The 8,556-nt window shown below is 39.0% G+C and overlaps 1 protein-coding gene across 2 annotated transcripts in view; it reads right to left on the bottom strand.

Annotated features, from left to right (window-relative positions):
- Positions 1 to 8,556, bottom strand: part of PPP1R42 (protein phosphatase 1 regulatory subunit 42) — a 53,011-nt gene that overhangs the window by 26,590 nt on the left and 17,865 nt on the right. The window lies entirely within an intron of this gene.

Raw genomic sequence — 8,556 nt, 5'->3', positions numbered from 1 at the left:
TTAAAAACCGTAGGTAAAGATTAAACTTTTTTTTGTTCTTCAAGTTTTATACATTTTTGGAGCCATGATATTTATTTGACTTAATAGTGTCAGCAAGCTATATAATGCTGGCCCTAGTGAAGTTCATGGCTCAACTTAGCCTCATCGGGCTACTTGTAAAAATGCAAAAGTTTTATTGTAAATTGTTGTTAAAGTATCTAATAATTTTTATACATTGATGAACATCTGTTTAAAGGAGGTACAGGAAAAACATGCAAAGACATGTTAACCAAAAGTAAATGTCATTTAAACTAGAGCCCTGTAAGTTAAAGGAGTTTCTAAACTATGGAGTATTGTTTGGCCTAAAACCTCTCTTTCGCCTTCTCTTCAGTGGTTGACCTTGCCACCAATTTTACTGGGGAGAAGTGGGTCATTCATCCAGCAAGGTTTCTCAGTTATCTGCCTTTGATTTCACACTTCCTTTTCCATTCTTCTTTTCCATTTTTCTCAACAAAGGAAGAGTCACACCTCTTTCCCCAGGTTAAGTAGTTCTTTTGATCCCAGCATTTTCTTCCTGGGATCTTCTCTCTCTTCCATTTCCATTTCCAGTATCTCCCTCTTATCTGGATTTTATTTTGTCTCTTACCTACCATTGCCAAACTTCTTGAAGACTGATCCAGACTAATGCTTTTCAAACTTTCATGTGCTTAAGAATCCTGAGTGATCTTATTTAAATGCAGGTTCTGATTTGTTAGGTCTGAGACAGAAGCTGAGATTCTGCATTTCTGCTGCTGCTGCTGGTCTAGGTCCCCACTTGGTGTTGGCCTAGTCTACTGCATGGCTATAGTGTGGAGAACAGCTGGTTGCTTCTTCAACCACTGGGCACTCCTAACCTTATCACTGATCCACACATTGCCAATCACATACTTTCCCAGTCTCAGTTCTTTGGAATATCGTACCCTGGTCACCACTCCCTTCATGGCTTTGTGATTCTATGTTCTTGCATGGATCCTTCATGAATCTCTGACCCCACAAGTAACAAACCTCTGACTACAGAAATCCCCAATGTATGAAAAGGCTGTTTCATACATTGGGGAAAGCTCTATTAAAGTTTCCACCATCTCTCACTTCCTAACTAACCTGGCCTCTTCCAGTCTGTTCTCCATATTGTAGCCATGTGGATCTTTTCAAACCGCTAATCTCAGCCACATGCTGAGAACTGAACATCTAACTAATAAAACACCTAACTAATAGAAGCAACTACTAATAAAACATCTAACTAATAGAACATCTAACTAATAAAAGCAATGCTATAAGAACATCTATGCAGTGACAGTCTTCCCCATAATGCATCAGCACGTTTCCAGAGAGCGAGAGCTCTCACTGGGGAGCAGGAGCATATGTGCCTGATGGGAGAACCTTGGGGACCAATTCACTTGATTCCTTTTCTATAATCTGTGTTTATTCCTTTCAAACAGTGTTTGTTTCCCTTCCCTGGACCACAGCAGAATGTAAAATCACAGCTAGAAAAAAGTTTGCCTCCTGTATCCCATTGCCTTCTCTATTTATACTTAAACCCTTTATAGAAAAAGAATGGCCACATTTATTATAATAGTCAAACTTCTGTTACCCTAAAGAAAGAGAGGTCATCTATTCACAAGAGGAAGAACCAAATTATGTGGGAGGCCAAGCTGAGCATTTCTTTGTACTCTCTCCCCTCCTGACTATAGGCAATCTTGTCGATGATGGTAGTTTCAGTGACCACTTAATACACTGAAGATTCACATTTATTTATCTTCTGAGCTCTGGCCTCATATGTCCAATTAGGTACTTGACATTTTCTCGGGAACATTTCAAAGGCACTTCAAACCCTACATTACCAAAACTCGTGATCTCTCAAACTTGACTCTTGACTTCTTTATTTCTCATTGTGCAAGGGAAGAACCCAGGAATCACTCTTGACCTCTCCTTCTCCCATGCTCCCTATATCCAACTCACAACCAAGTCTTACCCACTTTACTTCCTAAACAGCTCTCCAATCTGTCCACTCAATTTCCATCCCTACCTTATTAAAGTTTCCATCATCTCTCACTTTGTAACTAGCCTGGCCTCTTCCAGTCTGTTCTTCACACTGTAGCCATGCAGATCTTTTCAAACCACTAATCTTCAGTTACTTCACTCCTGGCTTAAACACCTCCATTGGCTCCTCATTGTTCTTAGGATAAAGACAAAACTCTCTTTCATGACCTATGTGGCCCATCTACCCACTGGCCTCTGCACTATGTTCCACCTTCACTATCTCAGCTTCTTATCCCTCATATTTGCCATGCTCCAACCTGCCCCAGGACTTTGGCACATGCTGTTTTATTTGCCTGATAAGTGTTTCTTTTCTCTCAGAGCTCAGCTATTCCTTCCTTAGAGAAGCCTTTAGTGACCTCTCTAACTAGGACAGATCCCTCTCTTATAATAGGCTCGCAGAGCCATATAACTTCATTTTTGTGGTACTTGTGCAATTTTATATTTGTTTTGGGATGATTATGTGCTTAACGTTTCTCTTCCCCTGAATGTTGAGAATTCCTCAAGGCCAGGGATCATGTCTGTTTTCTGCTCACTCTTGTGTCCCCCATTGTCTAGCAAGTACTGCCACATAGTAGGTGTTTTCAATGAATGTATAAGAGATGAATGAATAAATGAATGAATTAATTAATTAACAAGAGAGAGGCAGGTGACCTAAGGCTAGAAGCAGGACAGGAATTACAGGGAGAAATAAGATGGAACCATTTTTGAAGAAGTTGCTAATTAGAGGTGCTGCAGACATGGAAAGAGAGAGAAAAGAAAGACTATCTTCTCTTTTCTTCTATTTCCTCCTCTGTCCCTTCTTTCCATTTATATATCCTCCTGTCTAGAAATCCCTGCTCTAGACCAGTTTTGGATTAAGGAATAGCAGAGATGAAGGCAGAGTTAGAGGATCTTGGTGGTAAGGAGTCCTTGGCAGTTGTGGGTCTAAAGATGTGAGGAGAGGAGAGGGAATGAAATCTCAAGCAGCAGGAGGGCCAAAAGTTGCTTGGCTACCTAGCTTCTTACAGGTCTATATCCTGTGCCTCAGCCTCTAATGCAGCCACTCCCTTGTGGCTCTAGGACCCTCAGTAAGCTAGGGCATGGCATTGTTTCAGAATGCCTATATTTCCCAGAAACCCAGTTCTCTCTTTTCTTTCCACAGAGCTCAAGAATTTCAGTCCCTTGGTAGCACTTTTCCTTGCTACATGTGTTCCTTTAAATATCTTCCTTTCTCACTGCTCAAACAAGAATCTTGGTTGAAAGATTCAAAGTTGTTTAACCATCCTAAGGGATCATTATTTTTTCATATTTTCTTAAAGCAGTCACTTACAAAATGTGTCTTCTATGCCAAAAGATATATAAATTCAGTTGATGGAACAGGACTACAAGAAGACAATTTGTAAATACACACAAATTACTAACACGTTTTAGTTTAAAATACTTCACAAAAATCTATCTGCAATATTGATTAACAGGACTTTCATAGTACGGAGTAATCTATTACAATATTTATAATAATACAATGAGTGTGACTAAGGTTCCTTTTAAAAACACATTTGAATATTAATTTTAAATTTTGAATTTTTACTTTTAGAGATAATGGTAAATTATCAGCAAAAGTAATAACTTTAAAATGATAATTTCCTGTGTAAGAACTACACTAGTTATTTCCTGTATTTTCTGTAGGTACACTTAAGGAACTTATGTCCATATAAAAGCAGCTGCTCTAAGTGCTGAAAACCTTGGGTAATTACAGTGGTTTTGTTAGGATTCTCTAATGATGTCCACTTCTTTTTCCCCATGGCACAAAGCTGTCTGTTGCTGATGATCCAGGATGGATGTCAGTGACCTTATATATGGCATGAGAGATTTTTCGCCTATAGCACAGGGTTTGATGTCAGTAGCTTTTGGACAACGTCAGTGAACAAAAAGAAGGAAAAAATTAAAGCCAAATATAGAGATGCTGACCCCAGGAATACATAACAGAAAAACGAGTTAATATTCTGATGCTAGGCTTCAACATGTCCTTTGACTAAGCCTTGAGAAGATTATTTAAAATGAACTACAAAAAGCACATTTCAGACATATCCTGGGCAATGTCTATATTCAGAATGCCAAGAAGCTGTGTCCAGGCATTTTTAATTGTTTGTGTCTTCATGGTGGAAGTAAAAGAACTTAAGATTTTATTCTTACTCCTTGGATATCTTCACTCTATGGGAGGAAAAGCAACTTTTGGTATATACCAACAGCTGGAACTCAGTGAATGGTTTGCATTCCTTCTCCAGAATATTTTTTTGTGCCCTTCTTCATTCGTTCTATAAACATATAGTAGGTGCCTGCTATGTGCCAAGCACTGGGCTGGGCTCTGGGTAACCCTGAAGTAAATAAATCAAAATTCCTTGCATTCAAAGCTACTCAGTCTAATGAGGGATATGGTGATACACAATAACAAGTTTATATTAATCAAGTTTCCTCACCAACCATTCTCTATTTAAATTATGTTAAAAAATTAAAGTGAGATAATCAACACAGTTAAAATATCAAATAAGATCATAGGGTTTATAACAAAACTTGAAGAGTATGTCAGGGCTTATAACAAAACCACTTTAAACTTCTTCAGCTATTTCTACACACATTTATGTCCACATTTCTAAATAACAATGGCTATTTTTGATTTTTAAATCTTAGATATTTATCTACTAAATTTCTACTATGAAAGATAATGATTTAATTCTCATAAGTACTACCTCCAACCCCTACTACACTTCCCTTCTCCCACTATGTCAGTAGAGTTATACTAACATTGTTAATTAATTTTCACTGAGTGTATTATTATTATTATTATTATTTGAGACAGAGTCTCACTCTGTCACCCAGGCTGGAGTGCAGTAGTATGATCATGGCTCACTGCAGCTTTGACCTCCCAGGCTCAAGCGATCCTTCCACCGAAGCCTCCCGAATAGCTGGGACGCAGGCATGTGCCATCATGCCTGTCTAATGTTTCTGTATTTTTTGTAGAGATAGAGTCTCACCATCTTTCCCAGGCTGGTCTTGAACTCATGAGCTCAATCAATCCTCCTGCCTTGGCCTCCCAAAGTGCTGGGATCACAGATGTGAGCCACCGCATCTGGCCAAGTTTCAGTGACTGTATTATTAAGCTCAATTAAGTATTCTTCACAGCTAAACTACATAGTACACTAGGATTGCTTCTTCTTTTCCCTAGAGTTAAAAATTGCCTAATTTCTTAGTTTTCTATTTACTTACCACAATTCAATCTGTTGCAATATGGGCTGGGTGCCTTCTAGCCTACCGTACAGCTGCTGTCCTAAGACTTACCTTCACTTCTGTGAATTTCCTTAGTTTTTCTACTGTTTCCTAGATACCATGTCTTCCCTTTTCCTAGTTTACTCTCCTGTTTAGGTGGAATACTCAATTTTTATGGGTCATGCTTTTTGTGTTCTTTTAAATAAATCTTTATTTTTTTCTAGAAGTTTTATATTTTAACAGTTAAATTTGGATATGATCCATTTTGAGTAAATTTTTGTGCATGGGGTAAAGGGTGAAGGTTCACTTTTTCTATTTGGATATCCAGTTGTTCCACCATTTGTTGAAAACATTATCCTTTCTTCCACTGAAATATTGGAATTTTTGGCTGGGCGTGGTGGCTCACACCTGTATTTCTAGCACTTTGGGAGGCTGAGGCAGGTGGATCACTTGAGGTCAGGAGTTCAAGAAGAGCCTGGCCAACATGCCGAAACCCTGTCTCTACCAAAAATATAAAAAATTGGCTGGGCGTGCTGGCACATGCCTGTAATCCCAGCTACTTGGAAGGCTGAGGCAGAAGAATTGCTTGAACCCAGGAGGCGGAGGTTGCAGTGAGCTGAGATTGTGCCACTGCACTCCAGCATGGGCAACAGAGCGAGAATCTTAAAAATCAGTTGACTCTATGTGTGAGTTTATTTATAAATTGTTCTGTTTCCTTAATCTTCATGGCCACCCTATGTCAATGCCACATTGTCTTGATTATCGTAACTTTAAAGTTGTGAAATCAGGTAGTGTAAGTTCTCCAAATGTATTTTATTTTATTTTATTTATTTTATTTTTGAGAAAGGATCTCACTTTGAAACCTAGGCTGGAGTGCAGTGCCATGATCATGGCTGTCTGCTGTCTCAACCTCCTGGGCTCATGAGATCCTCTCACCTCAGCCTCCTGAGTAGCTGGGACCACAGGCATGTGCCACCACACCCAGCTAATTAAAAAAAAGAGTGATTCTCTAGCCTCAGACTCCCAAAGAGCTAGGATTACAGATATGAGCCACTGTGCCTGGCTTTTTTTTTTTTTTTTTTTCAAGAAACACAGTCTCACTCTGTTGCCCAGGCTGAAGTACAGTAGCACAATCATGGCCCACTGTAGCCACGACCTCCAGGGCTCATGCATCCTCCCACCTCAGCCTTTTGGGTAGCTGGTACTATAGGCCACCATTCCCAGCTAATTTTTTTTAAAAGAACATCTTTTAGAGAAGGGGTCTTGCTATATTGCCCAGGCTGGTCTCAAACTCCTGGGCTCAAGCAATCCTCCTGCCTCATCCTCCCAAGGTACTGGGATTATAAGCATGAGTTACTATGCCTGTAATGGTTTTACCAATGGGTTCTTTTTACCAATGTTGCTTTGGTATTCTAGGTCCCTTTCTTATAAATTTTAGGATTGATTTGTCAATTTCTAAGAGAAAAGAATCTGAGATATTGATTGGGATTATGTTGAATGTATAGATCAATTGAGAAGGAATTAGCACTTGAAGAATACAGGGTCTTCTACCATGCATGTGTAGGGGCAGGCAGTATATGAGAAATCTCTGTACTTTCCTTTCAATTTTGCTATGAATCTAAAGTTAATCTAAACAATAAAGTGTATTAAAATAAAAAAATCAAAACCAGAAAAAAATCTATTAAAACAAAAAATCAAAACCAGAATACAGTCTTCTAATACATGAAAATGGTATCTCTCCATTTATGTAGATCTTCTTTAATTTCTTCCAATATTTTGTGTTTTTATTGTACAGCTCTCGCACGTAGTTTTAAAAATGTATCCCTAAGTATTTTATGTATCTTGATGAAGTTATAAATGCCATTTTAAAAAAATTCATTTCTAGTCGTTCACTGCTAGTCAATGGAAATACAGCTACGTTTTGCATATTGACCTTGCCATTAAGCATATGTCTTTGCTAAATACACTCTATAAGTTCTAATAGCTTTTTGCAGATTTCTTATTATTTTCTATGTAACCAGTCACATAGTCTGCAAATAAAGAACATTTTGTTTCTTCCTTTTCAAGCAATGTCATTTGTTTCATTTTTTGGCTTTATTGCACTGGCTAAGACGGGTGCAACTCTAAGGTTGAGTAATGTGGTATAGCAAACATCCTTCCTTTATTGTTAATCTTAGGGAAAGCATTCAATCTTTCATCATTAAGTATGTTGTTATGTAGATTTTATATAGGTGCCTATTATCAGGTTAAGTTCCTTTCTATTTACAGTTTGCTGATAATTTTTAAAATCATACATGGTGCTGAATATAATGCATTTTGTGCATCTATTGAGATGATCATATAATATTTCTCCTTTATTCTGTTTGGTGAATTACACTGATTTATTTCTGAATGCCAAAACAATCTTGCATTCCTGAGATAAGCCTCACCTGGTCATTGTGTGTTATCTTTTTATATATTGCTGGACTTGATTCGCTAATATTTTAGTAGGGATTTTTGCTTTTCTGTTCATAGGGTATATTGCTCTTTAGAGTTCTTGTAATATTGCTGGTTTGATAACATGATTTGGGAAGTAGTCCCTGCTTCTCTGTTTTCTTTCTTTTTTTCTTTCTGAGACAGGGTCTCACTTTGTTCCCCCCGCCAGCTGGAGAGCCGTGGCATGATCTCAGCTCACTGCAGCCTCGACTTCCCGGGTTCATGTGATCCTCCCACCTCAGCCTCCTGAGTAGCTGGGACTACAGATGGGCACCACCATGCCTGGCTAATTTTTTTTTTCTTTGAGATGGAGTCTCACTCTGTTGCCTAGGCTGGAATGCAGTGGCATGATCTCAGCTCATTGCAACCTCCGCCTCTTGGGTTCAAGAGATTCTCCTGCCTCAGCCTCCCAAGTAGCTGGGATGACAGGCATGTGCCACCACACCCAGCTAATTTTTGTATTTTTAGTAGAGACGGGGTTTTGCCATGTTGGTCAGGCTGGTCTCGAACTCCTGACCTCAGGTGATCATCCTGCCTTGGCCTCCCAAAGTGTTGGGATTACAGGCATGAGCCCTGGCTAATTTTTGTATTTTTTATAGAGATGGGGTCTCCCCACGTTGCCCAGGGTGAGTTTTGAACTCCTGAGCTCAAGAGATCTGCTCATCTTGGCCTCCTGAAGCGCTAGGATTACAGGCATGAGCCACTGCACCTGGCCTTGCTTTTCTATTTTTCTGAAAGCACTTGTGTAAGATTGGTCTCATTTCTTTCTTAATTGTGTGA

Source organism: Symphalangus syndactylus, chromosome 7 (genome assembly GCF_028878055.3).
Source record: "Symphalangus syndactylus isolate Jambi chromosome 7, NHGRI_mSymSyn1-v2.1_pri, whole genome shotgun sequence".
NCBI classification, from domain to species: Eukaryota; Metazoa; Chordata; class Mammalia; order Primates; family Hylobatidae; genus Symphalangus; species Symphalangus syndactylus.
The sequence above is the reverse complement of the archived record's forward strand: the minus strand, read 5'-3'. Positions and strand labels throughout refer to the sequence as shown.